Genomic DNA, 23,347 nt, shown 5'->3' with positions numbered 1-23,347 from the left:
TGCCAATCAGAGATCAGAATCAGTATGGCATGGTAAAGAGTAAAGGCCATTGGCATTAGTGTCATTAGGTAGTGGTCATTTATTTATGAAGATGTAGAATTCATTGGTACAGGGATGAGGGTGGCTGATTTGAAGCATGTGGGGATAGTAGTCTGGATGAGTGAAGTATTGAAGATGTCCTTCAGATGTCAGTGAGCTGGTGTTCTTGCTCCCTGGGTACTCAGCCTAGGATGTGGTTTGGCCTGGCCACCTTACAGGGGCTGACTCTCTGCGGAGTCCTTCTCACCTCTGCTGCTGTTACAGACAGTGGCTGCTCACCCGAGAAAGGGGTAGCTTTCGTGGCTGCTGTTGTATTGCATACCTTGAAGTGTGCATGAAACTTGTTTAGAGCATCAGGGAGACAGCCATCACTGGTACAGTCGATCTGTTTTTCCTTGCATAGTCAGTAATGCCTTTGATGCCCAACCCATATTCTGGGGACCTTTATGAGTCAGGTGTTCCTGAATAGGTGGGCTGTTTTTGTCCTCTTGACACCTACGATGAGGTCTCTTCTGGCTGCTCTAAGAGCTGTTCTGTCGCCAAACATGAAGGTAGAATCCCAGACTTTTAGTAGGGAGCACACCTCAGCATTCAGCCAAGCCGTCTGGTTAGGCTGTAAGGTGACTGTTCCTGAGGTACCAACTTTGTCAACACACTTACTGATGTAATAGGTGACAGATACATAATGTTTAGGAAGCTAAAACCAGATTGGGCTCTTGTGAAATATAAAGATAGCTGGAAACTACTGAAACAGATGATTAGGAAAGCGAAATTCCTTGGTGAGGAAGATCAAAGATAATACCAAGGCATTTTATACTTGTAGTAAGTACAAACATTTGTAGAAATGGATAACTAAAGAAAGGCTTTGTCCACTCCAGGATAAAGAAGGGCAATTGTGCTTGAAATCAGAGCAAGTGGCTGAGGTACTGAATGACTACTTTCAATCAGTATTTACTGAGCAATTGAGGGATAGTGTAGATAGAGCAGGGCATGCTAATGTGCTGGACGTTGTGAGATTAAGGAGGAGGTAGTGCTGAGGCTTCTGTAAAGCATTAAGGTAGATAAGTCCTCAGGGCTTGATGGTATATATCCCAGAATACTGAAAGCAGCAAATAAGCAGATTGCAGAGGCTTTGACAACATCTCTGTGTCTACACTGACAAAAAGCAAGATCATAGAGGACGAGTAGCAAATTTTGTGTCTTAAGTTAAAATTCGAAGCTCAAAGTAAATTTATTATCAAATTTATTTATGTCACCATAAACAACCCTGAGATCCATTTTCTTGTAGGCATTCACAATAAGTACAAAGAAACACAATAGAATCAATGAAAGACTGCACCCAACTGGATGGACAAAAACCAATATGCAAAAGACAACAAACTATGCAAATACAAAAAGAAAAAATGATGACAGTAGTAGTAATAATAATAATAGTAATAAAAAGATAAGCAATAAATATCAAGAACATGAGATGAAGAGTGCTTGAAAGAGAGCCTATAGATTGTGGGAGCAGTTCAGTGATGGGGCAAGTGAAGTTAGCCCATCTAGTTCAAGAGCCTGATGGTTGAGGGTCCTGAGCCTGGTGGTGTGGGTTTTGAGGCTCCTGTACCTCCTTCCTGATAGCAGGTGTCTTCGATGATGGATGGTGCTTTACTGCAACAGCGCTCCATGTAGATGTGCTCAGTGGTGGGCTGGGCCATATCCACAACTCTTTTGTAGGCTTTTCCATTCAAAGGTACTGGTAGTTTCCATACCAGGCCATGATGCAACCAGTCAATATACTCTCCACCACACATCTATAGAAGTTTGTCAAAGTTTCAGGAAAGGAAGTTGGGGCAATCCAGATAATTACAAGCCTGTAATCCTCACACCAGTGGTAGGGAAGCTGTTAGAGAGGATACTGAAGGGTAGGATTTATGCACATTTAAAGAGGCATGGGCTGCTTAGGGACAGTCACCATGGATTTGACAAAGACCTTCCTGAGCATGGATATGACTCATACCTTAACTAACATCAACAAGCTTGTTTACCACATAGGAGGTGACAAAGGAGCTTGATGAGAGTAAGGCAGTGGAAATCAGCTACATGGATGTTAGAAAGGCATTTGATAATGTACCTCGTGGTAATTTGATTCAGAAGATCAAGATGCATGGATCCAGGGTAAGTTGCAAGTTTAGATTCAGAACTGGCTTACCCATAAAATACAGAGAATATGGGCTGAAGGATGTTATTCTGGCTGGAGGTCCGTGACCAATGATGTTACACAAGGGACCTCTGTTGTTTGTGATAGATATCAATGATTTGGATGAATGTGTAGATAAATGGATTAGCAAGTTTGTGATGTCAACAAGACTGGTGGAGTTGTGTATGGTGTAAAGACTATCAAAGAATACAGCAGGATATAAATCAGTTGTAGATATGGGCAGAGAAGAGGCAGATGGAATTTAAAGTGTGAGGTGCTAATTCGGGGAGAACAAGTGGAAAGAGAATGTATAGAGTTAATTGGCAGCTACTTAATAGCACACAGGTACAAAAAGACCTTGGTGTCCAGGTCCATAGTTCACTGAAAGTAGCTAATGGTACTTAAGGTGTTAAAAAAGGCATATGGAATTTTTGCCTTCACTAGTAGGGTTGTTGAATATAGAGTAAGGTAGTTATGCTGTACAAAACTTTAGTCAGACCACACTTCAATTATTGTGGGAAGTTCTGACTGCCCTGTAAAAGAAAGGATGTGAAGATTGTGGAAAAGATGTAGAAGAATCTAAGAAGGATGCTGCTTGGACTAGAAGGTATGTGCTACAAGAACAGGTTGGACAAATGTGGGTTGTTTTCCTTAGTGTCAGACGCTAAGGGAAGACCTGACAGTTTTTCTTTTACAAATTATGAAAGTCATAGATAGGGTAGATAGTTAGAATCTTCTCCCCAGGGTAGAAATGTCAAACACCAGAAGATATGCTTTTAAGGATTGGGGGGAGGAAGCTTAAAGATGATGTGAGGGGAAAGTTTTATTACTCAGAGAATGTTAGCTTCCTGGAATTGGTTATCGGGGACAGTAGAGAAAGCAGAAATTTTGATGACATTTAAGAGGCTTTTATGTATACACGTGAATATGTTGGGAATGGAAGAATGTGGATAATACATGAGAGGAGGACATTTAGCACAAATTGGCATCAAGATCAGTACATTTTTGGAAGAATGGCTTTTCCAGAGTTGTACTGTTACATGTTGATCCATGTTCTTTTAGACAATTGGCTCATCATTATTTGAAATGATGGCATGCATTAAAGCCAGAAAGATAGTTTTAATTCCAGGAATTTTCCATCATATTCTGATCAACAAGGATAATTGACAACTCTTAAACTACTTTAATGTACAGAAGTTTTTCACAGTGAGTAAGTAATCATACATTGCTCATCTGGACAGGCACATGCACAGTACAACACACACAAAAGGTTGCAGATCATGTAGCATCCATGGAAATGAATAAAAGTCCACGTCTTGGGCCAACCCTTCATCAGGACCTGGCTTCAGACTGGAAGAAAGCTGCCAAAGAAAGTGGTTGAGGCAGGTGATTAAAAAGATACTTGCGCAGGTGCATGGATAGGAAAGGTTCAGAGGGATATGAGCAAAAACTGGACAAATGGATCTAGGTTAGATGGGCACCTTGATTAGCACTGATCAGTTGGGCTGCAGATCCTGTTTCCCCGAGGCATTACTCCATGATTCTGTGGCCCCATCTAGTGGCAGAGCTATTGACAATCATGTTCTGTACACTTTCCCCCTCAGAGCTGCTGACAAGAGAAATGGTTATTGTAAACACTGGACAGTTAGGGTCTGTTCCTGAGTCAATAAACTTCATTCCTCTGTTAATATGCCTTGTCCTTGGATAATTCTGCCCATCATGCTGTACTCGAATAAGGACACTCTCTTATGAATAAATTCTTATTTGGTTTCCAGTCAGATACAGTTTGGAAGCCCGGGAAGACTTTATTCATCATATACTCTGGGAAAGCATGAGATCCTTCTTTACACTCTTTTCATATCTGACACAACCATTTCTGTAGAAGTCTTTCAGAATGTTGAAGACCTGACTCAGAATGCTGGAAAACACCATACATTTGTGGAAACAAAACACCCAGTGAAAACCAGGAGTGGGTATTAATGAACACAAATGCAGAAATAAATCTGTAAGCCATTTCTGAAATGCTGCAGAAAGACTGTGATAGTATATTGCATTTGGAAATACAGTAGATTAAAATTAACAAAAGCTAAATACTGCAAAAAGTCTGATAGCCATTGTTTCTTTCCAATTGACAAGGGATTCTGCATTCCTGATTTTGCTGATCGTTAGTCTAAAATCAGAACAAAGTAACACTAACCCCAAACCAAACCCAGCTTTCTAGATGGTTCTTGAGTTTTATCCATCCACTTTATTTCAGCATTGACTTTGTTATATAGGATATTACAGTGGGATTATAAGTTGTTTTTCAAATACAGATCATACTTGGTAACACCTGAGATGAGTCTGGTGAACAGGTTAAATATCAATATTCTATTCCGACGCCTACAATTTGCTGAATATTTGCATCACTTTGTAAGCTTCTTCATAGATCTTATCTCTAAATAAAACCAATGCCTAGCATGTTTTAAGTAAAGTATATGCTTGAGAACATTTGAAATCCAGGTGTAAATTAGTACATACAGTATGAAACAAAAAAAACTGTACTGAAGTAACACAAAGTAAAAGTTGGAAAAATATCATTGCAGTGTTATTTCCAATGATCTGCTAAAGATTACACAACTACGTACAGAATATATTGAACATTCTCAGCAGTCTTCCATTTCTCCTCAGTTAAGCCTCACCCCCACATTACTTTTGAAATCAATGTGCATATTTTACCTACAACATTGGGAGATGAGCCACACTTAAAGGCATTGGGACATTTCTAAACGCTGCTGCTGAAAATTAGACACACCACGTAGGAAGTGGTATATGGCAGCAGCGAGTTGCACTAATGGTTTATTTCACAGCAGGTTTTGATGATTATCTATCAAATATATGTAGGTGGTTTAAATATGTTAAAATATAACTGGTATTCCATACAGGGGGCTTTCTGCTTGAAGCATAATTGTTGAATTCAGTGCCTGAATAAAATGTGAATCTCAATATTCCATAGTCACTGCAGACTCTGTTTCTGAGCATTTGCCCTTACCTGGCAGGGAAGGAACTGATTATCAAGATGTGTGGATAATTGAAATCTTATGCAGATTTAGCTTTTTGAGCTGATTTGTCTAATCAATGCATTGGAACTGGGGATGAGCATGTTCTGTGTGGTGTGAAGCCGACAGAAGAGAATGCAGAATTTTATTGACTATTTCTTCAAAGTTTAGGTGAAGGGGGAGAAAGGGTGCCTTGTTTTGAGGTGACTGTTCAACAAAAATAAACAAGATGCTGGTTGTTGAGTGACGTTGCACAGCACAGATCATAACTGTGATGGACCTCCAATGTCTACTCTGCACAGTGAAGTAATATTGAGCAATGGAGGTGTAAAGCAGAACACTACTGTGTTCCACATTAGATATTAGTTGCTAATTAGTACAAAGAACTTAAAACATTACAAGATAAGAAAAGGGCCTTTAGTCCATAAGTTGTGCTGAACCAATGAAATGAGTTGCCAAATCAGATTCAGATCCATTAGAATCAGATTGTGATTTGATTCAGATTCATTTATTTATCAAACTGCCTCCCCCTGGGCACCATGGCTTGAGGCCCAACCGAGGCCACACAGCTCCCTGCACCACCACCACCCCCCCACCACCAGTTTGCCAATAAACCAATGAATTGGACTTGCAGCATTTGACATCAGCAACGTCTTGCAATCACAAGAAAAGCAACTAAGGTGATCATTTGCAGCTAGACTGCACACTTCCTTCAGGGACTGACACCTCTGCTGTAGGCAGCAGCAAGCTCCGCACCAAGTCCAGCTCCTTTAGTTTCTCCATCGATGAGCAATTCACTGACGGGAGAGTCCTGTAGTGCTTTAAGTTGCTGGGACATGATGGCCTGAGTTAAAACAAAAGGTTGAATTGACAGGGTACTGCAAGCAGGCTTTTTCCACTGAGGTTGGGTAAGACTAGGACTAGAGATAATAGGTTATAGGTGAAAGGTGAAATATTTAAGGAGAACCTGGGAGGGAACTTCTTCACTTAACGGGTGGTGAGATTGAGAGTGTGGAATGAGTTGCTAGTGGAAGTGGTAGTTAACATGGGTTCGATTTCAACATTTAAGAGAAATTTGGACAGCCACTTGGAGGGGAGGGGTATGGAGGGCAATGGTTTAGGTGCATGCCAATGGGACTGGGAGAATAATAGTTTGGGACAACCTTGACAATGTCAAGTTCAAGTTTAATTGATATTTAATCATACATGAATATCCATGGATGCAGCCAAGATGCAAAGCACAGTACCTACAGTCATACACAATGCCAGACAGATATAGCACATATAAGATGGCAGTAAACATAGCTAATCAAAACATATAATATAGCCCAAGTCCTAGAGTGTAATATCCTATAGATTGATGGTGCATGATTGTTGTTGGCAAGAACAAGCCTGCAGCAATCCCATCATTATGTGCTAAGAGAATGCAGTCCAGCTTGTCTTCCACTGAGCAAACACTGGAGGGCAGCATTGGCTCTCGTATGGCCGCCGCACCTCTGTTTTCTCCCACACCACCTCCAGTGTCTCTCCCCTAGGCAGCTGCAACAGGTAACCCCACAGTAAAACTGAGGACACACATCACCCCACCCTTGGTCTTGCAAATGAAACAGTGAACTGGACTCCTTACCTGCCCATCACCTCCCACTTCCCTTTCTTCCATCACCTTCTGTCCTCTCCTATCAGATCCCCCTTTTCCAGCCCTTTATCTATTTCACCAATTGATCTCCCAGCTCTTTATTTCACCCCTCCCCCCTCCTGGTTTCACCTATCACCTACTACCCTGTACCTCTTCCTCTCCTCCCCTTTCCTTCTTAATCTGAGTCTCTTTTCTTTCGGTCCTGATGAAGAGTTTCAGCCCAAAACATTGTCTGTTTATTCTTTTCCATAGATACCACCTGGTCTGCTGAGTTCCTCCAGCATTTTGTGCGTGTTGCTTAGATTTCCAGCATCTGCAGAGTTTCTCTTGTTAGTGAACCGAACTTCCAAGCATAACAATTACATCTTTCATCAGACCCAGAGAGACTGATGCGACCATGTGCGCTGACACCTTACCAGTTCAGATAAGCTGCAGGGCCTGTTTCTGTGCGGTAGTGCTCTATGACTCGTTGCCCCTATGACTGTCTACTCTATCTTTGTCTCTCATAACTTTATAAACTTCCACCAGATCTTCCATCATTCCAGAGAAAACAACTCACGTTTGTGCAATCTCTTCTAAAAGCACAAGACCTCTAATCCAGACAGCATCCTGGTAAAACCTCTCTAAAACCTCAACATCTTTCCTTTAATGGAGCAACCAGAACTGAATATAATGCTCTAGGTCTGGTTTAACAAGGGTTTTATAAAGCTACAACTTAACTTCCCCACTCTGTTTCTCTGCTGTAGTGTCTATGATTCTTGAACTCAGTTCCTTGACTAAGATAAATTTAGATAGGTACATGGATGGGAGGAATGCAAGCAGGTTAACAAGAAGCAAGGGCAGCAACAAAATAGACTGAGAAACCAAGAATTCATCTTTATCGTACAAGAGGTCCATTCAGGAGCATGATAGAAATGAGCACAAAGTGCTGGAGGAACTCAGCAGATCAGGCAGCATCTACGGAGGGGAATAAACAGTCAATGTTTTGGGCTGAGACCCTTCATCAGGATACACCAGGTCAAGTTGTTAATGGTACTTACCCATAGGGCTGTCATGGTAGTGTAGTGGTTAGCACAACGCTTTACAGTACAGACGACCCGGCTTCAATTCCCATCGCTGCCTGTAAGGAGTTGATACATTCCTCCTCCTGATCATGTGGGTTTGCTCCAGGTGCCCCAGCTTCCTCCCATGGTCCAAAGACGTGCCCATCTGGTTGTTGCAAATTTGATTAGGCTCTGATTAAACTGGGAGATTTCTGGGTGGCTTGACTGGAAGGGCTGTATCTCAATAAAATAAAGATTTTTTGAAGTTTTACAGTTTTGGTCATCCTGTTAGAGGAAGGACGTTGTCAAGCTGGAAAGGGTGCAGAAGAGACCTCTGAAGATGCTGCCTGGACTAAAGGGCCTGAGTATCAGCAGGTTGGTCATGCTGGTTCTTTATTCCCAGGAGCACTGGAGAATGAGGGCTGACCTCAAAGTTTATAAAATCATAAGGGATATGGGTAAGGTGGATGGTCATAGTCTTTCTCAAGGGTGCAGAGTCCAAACCTAGAGAGCACAGATATAAGAGTGGCGAAGTTTAAAAGTTACCTGAGAGGTAACTTTCCTCACAGGTTGGGCCGAAAGTTCTGTTTCCGTGTTGCACTGCTCCAGACTTTATTACTAATTCAGAGCCACCCAGATAAGAAAGAGACGAGGGGAACTTCTTTTCTTAATGGCTAATGAATGTTTGGAATTTTCTGCTTCAGAGAGATGTGGTGGCTGAACCAGTCAGATTTTTTTGTGCATAAAAGGGGAGACAGTGTAAAAGCTGAGGCCAAGATCTGATCAGCGTGGTCTCTGATTGAATGGTGGAGCAGATTCAATGTGGCACACGGCCTCCTGCGGTTTCTGTTTCTCAGTTTGCCCCAGCAGTGGCAGTTAATGAGGATTGAACTTCCTCTGCAGCTCATTTGTTTTGCGTTGACTCAAACACCTTTTGTCACACGAACAACACTGGTTCCCAGAAACCTGTTGTACCAGACTAGGGATGTCATTTCCATTATTAATAAAATGCATGATTTATCACACTTTGCTGTACATTGTTCAAAATCCTTTAACAATAGAAACTGATTTATTATGATTAGTAACACCTGTCATCTTTACACTACATCTTACCTACTCACATAGAATTACATATTTTTCAATAGTATGACACATAAAGAGCCACTGACAACTGCCATTGCATAAGCCAAGGAAACAAGGAACACAGAACAGTATAGCACAGGAGAAGGCCCTTCAGCCCAGTGTTGTACTAATAGTACCTAATCCATTCTGCCTGCACATTGTTCATATCCCCCCATTCTCTGCATATTAAAAGCAACACACACACAATGCTGGAAGAACTCACCAGGTCAGGAAGCATCTATAGAATGGAAAAAATAGTCACTGTTTCGGGCCGAGACACTACTTCAATCCTGACCTGCTGAGTTCCTCCGTCATTTTGTGTGTGCTGTAATGGATTTCCAGCATTTGCAGAATTTCTTATGCTTACAATTCTCTGCATATTAATATAGCTCTCTAAAAGCCTCTTAAATATTTTAGGTTTCCACAAATAAAATGGTGGAAGTGTTTTATGTTTTAAAAAGCCATAGCAACTCATTTATTGAACACCAAAAATTGAACACAAAACAGATTAAAAGTCCGTTATGTAATAACCTCATCACATTGGACCCAACTCTGGAAGCGAACCCCAAACCCAATGTTGGTGATTGTGAATTCTGAACATTTTCTCCAATTAGATTACCCTACACACCCCCCCCCCCTCACAGTACCAGTATTGTGAGCCTGTCTGGAGCTCAGACGGGCTGCCCTGCTAGGGTCCTATGTTCTGTGGGTGGAGGAACAGCAGGTGCCTCTGGCTCATCCAGAGGTATGTTGACATGCTCGTGGTCATCTCGTAACAGAAGGGATATGGTAGTGGATCCTCCAAATCTTGTTTAAGGTGATCTACCAAAACACGTTCAGGTTTAGCCCTCTTATCTAGGATAAATGTATTTTCTCTCTAATTTCAAAATGCAAAACAGGGCATCATAAGGGGTGCCAAAGGGAATGTTGGTGTGCGTCATTGTGGACAAAAACAAACAAGGCAGAATGTACGTCAACAGGAACCCAGGCATGCTGGATACCATGATGGGTGATAGGAATAGATGCAAAGGAATTGAGTTTACTGAGGAGGGAGGAACTTTGTTGAGAGGCCAACCAGGAGGTTACGGCATCAGGAGTAAAATCACCTGGTACTCGTGATGGCTGCACATATTCCAATTCAGCCGCGGATGACTGCAGGTCCTCTGCTGGCACTGTTCTGAACCCCAGCAGGACCCATGGGAGATGACCATGCCAACACTCATCCATCAGGGAGGCCCTCAGGGTGGCCTTTAAGGAGCGGTGAAACTGATCGCATAGCTTATTGGACTGTGAGTGATATGCCATGGTGTGATGTAGCCTAATGCCAAGATTCTGGACCATCGCAGCCCAGAGGTCTGGTATGAATTGGGGAAATATCAGGTGGGGTGCCAAACCAAGCAACCCAGGTGCTGATGAACACCCGAGCCATGTCTGCGGCCATCACCGGTGCTAGAGGGACGACTTCTGGCCACCTGGTGGCACAGTCCACCATAGTAAGAGGGTGTGTGGAACCCTGGGAGGAGGGAAGAGGACCAACAAGGTCCAAGTTGACATAGTCAAACTATCATTCAAGGACCTCAAGAGATGCCAATGGTGCCTGGGCATAACGGTTACTTTTTTCCTTCAGACACTCCACACAGGCTTCACTCCAATCACGCACGTCCTTCCTAAGGTCATGTCACATAAAACTTAGTGCAACCAGTTTCTGTGAGGCCTTCCGGCCTGGACACAAGAGACCATGTATGGAGTCAAAAGCAGTCCGCCTCCAGTTTGTAGGCAGTATGGACTAAGGGCAACCGGTTGAGACATCACATAGGAGAGAAACCCCAGCTTACCCAAAATTAACGACAGCCAACTGCAGGCCCATGACTGCTGTTCATTAAGCCTGGGCCTCTGGGTCAGTAGCTTGGGCAGCTGCCATGCTGGCATAGTCGACCCCTTTGCGTATGACCTCAACAGCTGGTCATGAGAGGCAATCAGCCACAGCATTATCTTTCCCCTTGATATGGTGTATATCAGTTGTGAACTCAGATTTGTAGGCCAGTTGGCATTGCTGACATGCAGACCAAGGGTGTAATATTTTGGCCATCATGTGCACAAGGCATTTGTGGTCAACAAACACAGTGAAATGGGGACCTTCCAGAAGAAAACAAAAATTATGGACAGCCAGACAGAGACCAAGAAGCTCACAGTCAAACATGCCGTACTTCCTTTCGGGGGAGGCAGAGCTGCCGGCTGAAGGAGGCGAGCTGCTGCCACGCTCCTCCGACCAACTGTTTGTGCACATCACCCACAGCATAGTATGAAGCGTCAGTAGTAATGGCTATAGCTGCATTGACAAATGGCATGCACAAATACAGTTGCATTGGAAAGAGCTTGTTTCGCATCATCAAATGCGCTGGTCATGTCTGCTGACCAGTGAAGCACATGATGAAGGATATTGTCTTTAAGTGCACCATATGGGATTCAGCAGCTCGCAGAATGAAGCAGTGATAGAAATTCACCATGCTTAAAACTCTTGCAGACTTTTAGTAGTGTGGGGTGGTGGGAAATCCATAACAACAGCTACTTTTGACGGGAGGGGTTTCACACCTTCTGCAGATATGCAATTGCTGAGGAAGTCAATGGTTAACAACCCAAATTGGCAATTAGCAGGGTTAATAATCAACCCGTGTTGGCCTTGTTAGGGTGCTGGTATTCACCACATGGGCGGCAACCACCATCAGACTCGGGGACCACCTGGAGGGGTGAAGCCCAGGGGCTATTCAACCAGCGCATAATGCCAAGTCTTTCCATATTGGTAAACTTAGCCTTCATGTTTGCCACCTTTTTCTGAGTCGGGTCTACATGTGCGGACATGAACAGGAGGGCCAGTTGCTGAAATGTGGTGCTTGATCCCACGTTTTGTGACTATAGTGGAGAATGTAGGCTTGGTGAGGTCAGGGAATTTGTCCAGCAGTCGAGTAAACTCACATGCGGTGGAGCATGCATTTGGGGAACTTACTGGGGGAGCAGGGTAACGACCCAAAATGTTTGACATCCACAAGCCAGCAGTCCTTAAGGTCAACTGACAGTCCTTGGAGAAGTGGAGAGGAAGAATAGCTTGGTGTGTGATTCCCTGGTGCCGTAAAGGAACTACAAAGATAACATCAGCAATAGCAACATGGAAAGCTCCAGCAGCAAACTCATTTTTAAATCTTCCTCCATTCAAAAACCAATTTGAATCAGATTGAGTCATAAAACACATTTATGGGTCACTAATAATCTGGCAATTGTTTTTTACCTCACATTTATGAACTAACCATTGATGTAATCACTTATTGGTAGCATAGGTAAACATAGTACAGAATTGCAAAAGGACTATCATTAGATATGATCCACAACAATAATACCATCAAGAAAAAGGCATAAATATGAATAGTGAATACAAGAACATGGGGATTATTATGCTGTGTTTTCAATAACTAAGTTATGATGTAAAACAGAAAAACTCGTAAACAGTGTCATACTTGACGTGGTTTACATTACATTCTGGCACATTTGTCAGAGTGATAAAATGATCATTTAACCAAGGAATATCTAATTTCTCTCTACATAAACAAGTGCTCTCTAAGTTAATTATAATGACATACTTACATATTTTCTTCATAACATGTTATATTCTGTGATTGCACACTGTCCATGAAATGTGGTCACATTCTGTCACACAGCCTCAATCAGTTTGCAAAATATCCAGGCACAGCAGGATTGATTATCCTCAAATGTGTCACAGCTCAACAGAAACCAGGTGTTCTACACTCTCGTTCATCTAAAGCCCTTTCTATTTCCACTACATTCAAGGTTTTTAGGGACAATAGAGAAGCAGTGGGAATATTTCATTCAATTTATAGTCATACCATCAACTTGGACGAAACATCTCAGATGACATTAATGTCAGCCTACTGAGCCTACTGACTCTCACAGCTATCTGGACTATTCCTCTTCTCACCCTGTCTCTTGCAAAAATGCCATCCCCTTCTCGCAATTCCTCCGTCTCCGCCCGCATCTGCTCTCAGGATGAGGCTTTTCATTCCAGGACGAGTGAGATGTCCTCCTTTTTTAAAGAAAGGGGCTTCCCTTCCTCCACTATCAACTCTGCTCTCAAACGCATCTCCCCCATTTCATGTACATCTGCTCTCACTCCATCCTCCCGCCACCCCACTGGGAATAGGGTTCCCCTGGTCCTCAGCTACCACCCCACCAGCCTCCGGGTCCAACATATTATTCTCCGTAACTTCCGCCACCTCCAACGGGATCCCACCACTAAGCACATCTTTCCCTCTCCTCCTCTCTCTGCTTTCCACAGGGATCGCTCCCTACAAGACTCCGTTGTCCATTCGTCCCCACTGATCTCCCTCCTGGCACTTATCCTTGTAAGCGGAACAAGTGCTACACATGCCCTTACACTTCCTTCCTTACCACCATTCAGGGCCCCAAACAGTCCTTCCAGGTGAGGCAACACTTCACCTGTGAGTCGGCTAGGGTGATATACTGTGTCCGGTGCTCCCGATGTAGCCTTATATATATTGGCGAGACCCGACGCAGACTAGGAGATCGCTTTGCTGAACACCTACGCTCTGTCCACCAGAGAAAGCAGGATCTCCCAGTGGCCACACATTTTAATTCCACATCCCATTCCCATTCTGACATGTCTATCCACGGCTTCCTCTACTGTAAAGATGAAGCCACACTCAGGTTGGAGGAACAACACCTTATGTTCCGTCTGGGTAGCCTCCAACCTGATGGCATGAACATCGACTTCTCTAACTTCCGCTAATGCCCCACCTCCCCCTCGTACCCCATCTGTTACTTATTTATATACACACATTCTTTCTCTCACCCTCCTTTTTCTCCCTCTGTCCCTCTGAATATACCCCTTGCCCATCCTCTGGGATCCCCCCCACCCCGGTCTTTCTCCCTGGGCCTCCTGTCCCATGATCCTCTCATATCCCTTTTGCCTATCACCTGTCCAGCTCTTGGCTCCATCCCTCCCCCTCCTGTCTTCTCCTATCATTTTTGATCTCCCCCTCCCCCTCCAACTTTCAAATCTCTTACTAGCTCTTCTTTCAGTTAGTCCTGACGAAGGGTCTCAGCCTGAAACGTCGACTGTACCTCTTCCTAGAGATGCTGCCTGGCCTGCTGCGTTCACCAACAACTTTGATGTGTGTTGCTTTAATGTCAGCCTTGCCACCTTTATCCCACAGCACATAGGTTTACGTGATTAACTACTGAATGTAGGTGAGAAAATCAGGAATGAAGGATCATGTGCAGATTCTATCCTGCATGATCGTAATAAGTGGTGTGCACAACAGGGAGAAGGCAAGGCAAGCAGAGCACAAGGAAGTGAGAGAGAGAGGAAAGAAAGTTAAACAGAGGCAGAGAGCGAAAGTGAAATAAAGAGAATGTGAAATAGAGAGAGGGAGAGAAATAGAGGGAAAAGGTGAGAGGCAGAGGGAGTGAAATGGAGAGAAGGTGAAAGAGAGAGTGAAATGGAGAGAGAGAGAAAGTGAACGTGAAATAGGACAGAAAAAGAGAGATAAAACGTGAAATGCAGAGGAGAGCAGAAGTGAGATAGAGCAAGAGAAAGAAAGGTAGAAATAACATTGAAACAACTCATCAGAAAATTAAGGCTCAATTTTGAAGATGAACAGGAAAGGAATCTGGACAATGTGTTTCCCTTAATCAATATCACTAAAAGATAATTTGATAAATCTAACACTGGCCTCTGGTCAGCTGCTGTGTGGAAGCTGATGGCTGTGATTCCTTTACTTCATGACAGCCTGTCACAATGGCGGGGCATTGGGAGCAAGGGTGGACCCAAATGCAAGACACATCTTGTGAGATTATGTAGATTGAGTTTATTGTTCGATACCAGGAGAGCAAGGCAGGAGCAGGAGTAGCGAACTGAACAAGGACTCAGGACTAAGACTAGGCTGGGACTACAGGTCTGGGCTTGGACTCGGAATCGGCTCCCAGAACTAGAGGAGACATGAAGAGGCTAGGGTATGGACTCCCAGCCAGAGACTTCGCAAGGACCCAGTACCTGGGTCTTGCCTCGGGCTTGGACCCCAGAACCAGGCAAGGACATGACATGGGCTAGGGAGAGGAGGAACATGGAAAACAGAGCCTCGGTCTCAGGAGAGCAGGTACATGGAACCAAGGACACATACACAGAACACAGAGTCAGGACCCCTCCTTGGAAACAGGACATAGGGCTGGGACTCGCACACAGAACAGAGAGCCGGGACCCCTCCTTGGGTACAGGACATAGGGCCGGGACTCATGACCCTCCGTGGGGCAATGGCAAGACGGCCTGACTTACCTCACGGAGGCAAGGACCAGACAAGACAAGACATGACTCCCAGTGGGGCAACGGCAAGACGGCCTGACTTACCCCACAGAGGCGAGGACAAGACATGACAAGACCAACACGAATGAACACCAGACAGTACCCATCTAGCTCCGGCAATGGAACTAGACCGAAGTGCAGGCGGGGGCTGCAGACGAGGGCTAGAGACGAGAGGGGCAGAGAAGGGATTCAGACACAGGAATCACAGACCGCCAGGGCCAGGACTTGACTCGGAACTGGGAAGCCGCCAGGGCCAGGACTTGACATGGTACTTGAATGCCTCCAGGGCCAGGACTTGGACATGGTATTTGAATGCCTCCAGGGCCAGGACTTGGACGTGGTACTTGGATGCCGCCAGGACGTGGATGTGGTACTTGGATGCCGCTGGAGCCAGGACGTGGATGTGGTACTTGGATGCCGCCAGAGCTAGGACGTGGACGTGGTACTTGGACGCCGCCGGGGCCAGGACTTGGACGTGGTACTTGGACGCCGCCGGGGCCAGGACTTGGACGTGGTACTTGGATGCCGCCGGGGCCAGGACGTGGATGTGATACTTGGATGCCGCCGGAGCCAGGACGTGGTACTTGAGACCTCCGGGTGGTGGCGAGCTCTCGACTCGGCCCGGGAACAGTAGACAGCGGCTCTTGATTCTCTCCGGCGGGTTTACTGACGGACCCACCTTGATGAGGAAACTTTGCAGATTCGCTTTGGTGAGGTAACTGGACAGTGTTGCTCCGGTGAGGAAAGGCAAATTACCGGCACTCGCTTCGGGTGAAGACAAGGCTTGCTCCAGCCAGATGACATTGGCACGCTGTGACTTTGCAGACGCTACCGCACCGAACGGCTGAAAGCTGGAGACTATAAACTACCGGTTCAGCCAAGTGTTAATTGCCTCTAATCGCCAAAGTCGAGGGACACGGGAAAACAGGGAATCAATGGTCCGGATCGTAACATAAACAAGCTAAATTTAAAAGGACCCCGATCCAGACCATGACAGAGCCCAAATTTGAAAAATCATTCACTGATTATAGAGCAATTTGTGATGACATGTAGTCATGAAAATTGCTCAGTAAGTCCAACTCTGTTCATTTTCCTGGATCAGTGGGCAGCTATAGGTTGATACAGTGTGGCGTGGACTTAGCCTCACAAAATGAGCTTGATAACTAGTTCTCTGAACGACATTGGCTCAGGATGAACCATCACGTCTGCCAACTGTTGTATCAGACCTGTAGATCTGGAACAGCTCTCAGCTTCAACAGCGCACAGACAGGAATCTGCATGCACTAATCCTCTTTTCTAATGATATGGTGTCTCCATATCACCTTTTGATGGGCTTCAGATATCACAAGGAGTTGCTTGTTTGAAGGTGAATGCAACAGAGATTTAAAATGCAAGTGGGGCCTTACGAAACTTTTCAGCAGGCTTGAGATATCGCAGTTTATTAGATGCTTGGCAAAGGCCTATAAAAAGAAGAGAGATTTAAACAGAGCTGCCATTGTGAGGGCGGACATTGTGTGAGTAGGACAGGGTTAGAGTGCAGAGCCTGATGATTTAGCTCAAGAGGTTTTGAAAACAAGAGGCAGAGGCAAGGTATGTTTCTTGCTTTCCTTGTCTATTAGGCCATAGCGAGTGCATTGAGAACAGGTCCAGGGGCAGTGGTGTGTTCTTCATGTCAGATGTGAGAACTCCGGGAGACATCTAGTCTCCTGGATCACTACATATAAGACCATAAGACCAAGGAGCAGAATTAGGCCATTCAGCCCATCGAGTCTGCTCTGCCATTCCATCATAGTTGATCCCGGATCCCACTCAACTGAATACACTTGCCTTCTCTCCATATCCTTTGATGCCCTGACCGATCAGAAAACTATCAACTTCCACCTTAAGTATTCCCATGGACTTAGCCTCCACCGCAGTGTGTGGTGGAGCATTCCACAGATCTACTACTCTATGGCTAAAACAAAATTCGTCCTTACCTCTGTTCTAAAGGGTCACCCCTCATTTTTGAGAGTGTGCCCTCTAGTTCTGGATATCCCCATCATAGGAAATATCCTCTCCACATCCACCCTATCTAGTCCTTTCAGCATTCGCTAGGTTTCAATGAGATCCCCCCACATTCTTCTAAATTCCAGAAAGTACAGGCCCAGAGCTGCCAAACGCTCCTCATATGTTAACCCCTTCATTCCTAGATTCATCCTCGTGACCTCATCTGGACTCTCTCCAATGACAACACATCCTTTCTGAGGTATGGAGCCCAAAATTGTTGACAATACTCCAAGTGCAGCCTGACTAGTGTATAATAAAAGATCAGTATTATCTCCTTCTTTTTGTATTCTATTCCCCTTGAAATAAATGCCAATATAGCATTTGCCTTCTTTACCAATGACTCAACCCGTAAATTAACCTTCTGGGAGTCTTGCAGGAGGACTCCTAAGTCTCTCTACACCTCTGATGTTTGAACCTTCTCCCCATTTAGATAATAGTCAGCACTATTGTCCCTTTTACCAAAATGCATTATCATACTTTTCTCAACACCGTATTCCATCTGCCACTTCTTTGCCCATTCTTCCGATTTGTCTAATTTCTGCTGCATTTGCATTGCTTCCTCAGAACTACCTACTCCACCATCTATCTTCATATCATCCGCAAACTTTACCAGAAAGACATCAAATCCATCATCTAAATCATTGACGAACAATGTAAAAAGCAGTGGTCCCAATACTGACCTTTGAGGAACACCACTAGTCACCGGCAGCCAACCTGAAAAGGCCCCTTTTATTCCCACTCACTGCCTTCTGCCTGTCATCCATTCTGCTATCCATGCCAGTATCTTTCCTGTAACACCATGGGATTTTATCTTGTTAAGCAGCCTCATGTGTGGCACCTTATCAAATGCCTTCTGAAAATCCAAGTAAATGATATCCACTACCTCTCCTTTGTTCACCCTGCTTGCAACTTCCTCAAAGAACTCTAAAAGATTTGTCAGGCAAGATTTCCCTTCACAGAAACACACGCTGATTTTGACTTATTTTATCATTAGTGTCCAAGTACTTCGAAACCTTATCCATAATACTAGACTCCAACACTTTCCCAACCACTGAAGTTAGGCTAACTGGCCTATATTTTCCTTTCTTTTGCCTTCCTCCCTTCTTAAAGAGTGGAGTGACATTTGCAATCTTCCAGTCCTCTGGGACCATGCCAGAATCAAATGATTCTTTAAAGATCATGACCAATGCATCTGTTATCCCTTCAGCAACCTCTCTCAAGAATCGGGGATGTAGTCCATCTGGCCCAGGTGACTTATCCACCTTAAGATCTTTGAGTTTGCTTAGCACTATTTCTTTTGTAATAGCAAAGGTACTCACTCCTGCTCTCTGACACTCACGGACCCCTGGCACACAGCTAGTGTCTTCCACAGTGAAGACAGATGCAAAGTACCCATTAAGTTTATCTGCCCTCTCTTTGTCCCCCATTACTATCTCACCAGCATCGTTTTCCAGTGGTCCAATATCAACTTTTACCTCCCTTTTAATCTTTATATAACCGAAAAAACTTTTGGATTCCTGCTTTACATTGTTGGCTAGTCTGCCCTCATATTTCATCTTTCCCCCTCTTATAGCTTTTTAGTTGTCTTTTGTTGGATTTTAAATCTGAACAAATCAAAGCTGAGTCGATGGGCCAAATGGCCTAATTCTGCTTCTGTCTTACGGTCTACGGTAAGTGTATTGAGCTCCACCTCTTTCCACTCAATAACAGGTACACCAATTTGGAAATCTTTAGGGAGCGCAGGGCGCATGATCTACCAGGGGAAAGCTGTAGTGAGACCTGAGTGGGTCTCCAGAACTGAGTCTGCAGCTCAGATGGGAAGAAAGAAGAAGAGGAATATGGTGGTGATAGTGACTCAGTATAGTCACGGGAACAAACAGAAGGTTCTCTGCATGGGAAAGAGACACCCTGATTGTATATTTCCTTCTAGCTGCAAGGATCAGACACTTCAGATGGGGTCTAGAGCATTTTAAAGGAAGAGGGTGAGCAACGAGAAGTCATGGTATATATTGGTACCAACAGAATGGGTAGGAAAAGGGATGAGGTCCTGAAAAGAGAATACAGACAGCTAGGGAGGGAGCTGAAAAGCAGCAGCTCCAGGGTAGTAATCTCTGGATTGTGGGTCAGAATAAGATGATTTGGCAGATAAATGTAGGGCTGAGGATATGTGCAGGGGACTGGGTTTCAGAGTTGAGGATGATTGGGATATTTTCTGGGTATGGTATGACCTGAACAAATAGGACAGGTTACACCTAAACTCAAGGGGGACCATTATCCTTGCGAGCAGGTTTGCTACAGCTGTTGTTAAGGTTTAGCAAGGAGATGGGAACCAAAGTGATAGTTTAGGGGATGGTGTAAAGGTAAATGCAGCATGTAGAAAGACTGTGAGAAAGAATTGACAGTGTACAGTGTATGCTAGCAGTCAGCTGGATGGGTTGAAATGTGTCCATTTTAATGCAAGTAGTATGAGGATGAACTTAGAGTGTGGGTCAGTATGGGGAACTATGATGTTGTAGCCATTAAAGAGACTTGGCCATCACAAGGATAGGAGTGACTGTTGGATGGTCTGGGATTCCAAAAGAGTCAGGGGGAGCGGGATTGGGTTAAAGAGTTAGGGAGTGGCACTGATAATCAGGGATAGTATCTCAGATGCAGAAAAGGAGGACATCATACTCCTCATCACAGAAAAGGAAGATCGAGGCACGACTGCGCAAGCGCGTGGAAGTCAGCGAGTTAGACCAGTAGGAAGAATTTAATAGAAGACAGCTTTATAGAGCGAGTGTGAGAGTAGAGGGAGTCAGAGTAGGAGGGCTTTGGTTCAACAGGGCTTTGGCGAGGTAAGCTACTTGTGAGGGATCGGAAGTATGTCTGTGAGGCCAGTGTTCTGTGCTGTGTTTCAGATGTGGGATGTACGGGAGACCACCAGCCTCTCAGACGGCCACATCTGCGCCAGGTGTGTCGAGCTGCAGCTCCTTGAGGACCGTATTAGGGAACTGGAGATGCAGCTTGATGATCTTCATCTGGTCAGGGAATGTGAGGAGGTGATCGAGAGGAGCTCTAGGCAAGTAGTCACACCAGGGCCTCAGGAGACAGATAAGTGGGTAACAGTCAGGAGAAGGAAGGGCAAGAGTCAGATACTAGAGAGTACCCCTCCGGCTGTCCCCCTTAACAGTAAGTACTCCTGTTTGAGTACTATTGGCGGGGGGGGGGGTGACCAACTGGGAGGAAGCAACAGTGGCTGTGCCTCTGGCTCAGGAGGGTAGGGAAAGGAAGAGGATGGCAGCAGTGATAGGGGACTCTATAGTTAGGGGGTCAGACAGGCAATTCTGTGGACACAGGAAAGAGACACAGATGGTAGTTTGCCTCCCAGGCGTCAGGGTCCAGGACGTTTCTGATTGCGTCCACGATATCTTGAAGTGGGAAGGTGAACAGCCAGAGGTCGTGATGCATATTGGTACCAACAACATAGGTAGGAAAAGTAAGGAGTTCCTGAAAATAGACTACAGGGAGTTAGGAAGGAAGTTGAGAAGCAGGACCTCAAAGGTAGTAATCTCCGGATTACTGCCTGTGCCACATGACACTGAGTATAGGAATAGAGTGATGTGGAGGATAAATGAGTGGCTGAGGGATTGGAGCAGGGGCTGGAATTCAGATTTCTGGATCATTGGGACCTCTTTTGGGGCAGGCGTGACCTGTACAAAAAGGACGGGTTGCACTTGAATTTGAGGGCGACCAATATCCTGGCGGGGAGGTTTGCTAAGGCTATAGGGGAGAGTTTAAACTAGAATTGCAGGGAGGTGGGAACTAAACTGAAGAGATAGTCGGGTGATAGAGAAGGGATGCGCTCAGACTGATGGTTTGAGATGCGTCTATTTTAATGCAAGAAGCATCATGAACAAAGCGGATGAGCTTAGAGCGTGGATCAGCAATTGAAGGTATGATGTTGAGGCCATTACAGAGACTTGGATGTCTCAGAGACAGGAATGGCTGCTGAGTGTGGCAGGCTTTTGAAGTTTCAGAAAGGACAGGGAGGGAGGCAAAAGAGATGGGGGCGTGGCACTGCTGATCAGAGATAGTGTCACGGCTGCAGAAAAGGAGCAAGTCATGGAGGGGTTGTCTACGGAGTCTCTGTGGGTGAAAGTTAGGAACGGGAAGGGGTCAATAACTCCACTGGGTGTTTTTAATAGACCACCCAATAGAAACAGGGACATCAAGGAGCATACAGGGAGACAGATTCTAGAAAAGTGTGTTAAGAACAGGGTAACACACATCAAGTTGCTGGTGAACGCAGCAGGCCAGGCAGCATCTCTAGGAAGGGGGTCGTTGTGGTGGAAGAGTTTAATTTTCCAAATATTGATTGGCATCTCCCTGGAGCAATGAGTTTAGATGAAGTGGAGTTCTTTAGGTGTGTTCAGGAAGGTTTCCTGACACAAAATGTAGATAAGCCTACAAGAGGAGAGGCTGTACTTGATCTGATATTGGGAAATGAACCTGGTCAGGTGTCAGGTCTCTCAGTGGGAGAGCATTTTGGAGATAGTGATCACAATTCTATCTCCTTTACCATAGCATTGGAGAGGGATAGGAACAGACAAGTTAGGAAAGTGTTTAATTGGAGTAAGGGGAAATATGAAGCTATCAGGCAGGAACTTGGAAAAATAAACTGGGAACAAATGTTCTCAGGGAAATGTACAGCAGAAATGTGGCAAATGCTCAGGAGATATTTGTGTGATGTTACAGGAACCTTGGTGGACAAAGGCTGTTGAAAATCTAGTCAAGAAGAAAAGAAAAGCTTATGAAAGGTTCAAAAAACTAGGTAATGATAGAGATCTAGAAGATTATAAGGTTAGCATGAATATAGTGATAAGTCAATTATCAGGTGAGCTTGAAGTAAGTGTTGAATGAACTTCCAGTAGAAGTGGCAGAAGCAGAAGCAGGTTCGATATTATCATTTAAAGAAAAATTGGATAGGTATATGGACAGGAAAGGAATGGAGGGTTATGGGCTGAGTGCAGGTCGGTGGGACTAGGTGAAAATAGCGTTCGGCACAGACTACAAGGGCCGAGATGGCCTGTTTCCGTGCTGTAATTGCTATATGGTTATATAAGTCATTTATAAGTCAATAGCATCATAACATTTTAAGTAACGTTTGGATATTAAACACACAGCACATATTTTCCCCTTATGAACATATAAAATCATTGCAACACACCAATATCGCTGAATCAGTGGGAGCCCTGGGCTTGTTTCCCTGCAACAACACCGTCCTATCGAGGGGTGATGGGAGACAGCGATACTCGAAGGGGGTTCCTGATGTCCAGTTTATTCCGTAGTTTAGTTTTCGTTACATTCATTGCAGAAAACTCCGCTTCGCAGAAAAATGTTGGAAATGGAAGCAACGTTTTCAGTGCTTTCGTGGCTATCTCAGGATATTCAGCCTTGACTTTGATCCAGAATGCCAGCAGAGATGTTATGTCAAACATACTTTTCAGCCTACCGTCACTTGCAAGCTCGAGGAGTTGATCTCCTTTCCATGCTGACGTGGATGACGCGCGGGTAATGACCTCGCCTGCATTCAAGCTCAACAGTGGGCGTGACAGGGAATGAGGAAAGGTGCAGCTGACTCATATCGCCAAATCATATTGTTTCCTCACGGCCCAGTAGCACATGCTTTGCGGCCTAGTACCAGTCCGCGGCCCGGTGGTTGGGGACCGCTGGCATAGGATAATAAAAAAGCTGCAGAAAGTTCTAAACTCAGCCAGCTCCATCATGGGCACGAGCCTCCCCAGTATCCAGGACATCTTCAAAAGGGCATGTCTTAAAAATTCGGCATCCATCATTAATGATCTCCATCAC

At 44.7% G+C, this 23,347-nt stretch overlaps 1 long non-coding RNA gene across 2 annotated transcripts in view; it reads left to right on the top strand.

The window, feature by feature from the left end:
• LOC134358850 (uncharacterized) overlaps positions 1 to 23,347 on the top strand; it is a 57,026-nt gene that overhangs the window by 26,372 nt on the left and 7,307 nt on the right. For both annotated transcript variants that reach the window (XR_010020968.1, XR_010020967.1), the window contains exon 2: positions 8,205 to 8,313. This is a non-coding gene — a long non-coding RNA (uncharacterized LOC134358850). The remainder of the gene's footprint in view (positions 1 to 8,204; positions 8,314 to 23,347) is intronic.

Source organism: Mobula hypostoma, chromosome 2 (genome assembly GCF_963921235.1).
Source record: "Mobula hypostoma chromosome 2, sMobHyp1.1, whole genome shotgun sequence".
NCBI lineage: Eukaryota > Metazoa > Chordata > Chondrichthyes > Myliobatiformes > Myliobatidae > Mobula > Mobula hypostoma.
This window is presented reverse-complemented; position numbering and strand designations above follow the sequence as displayed.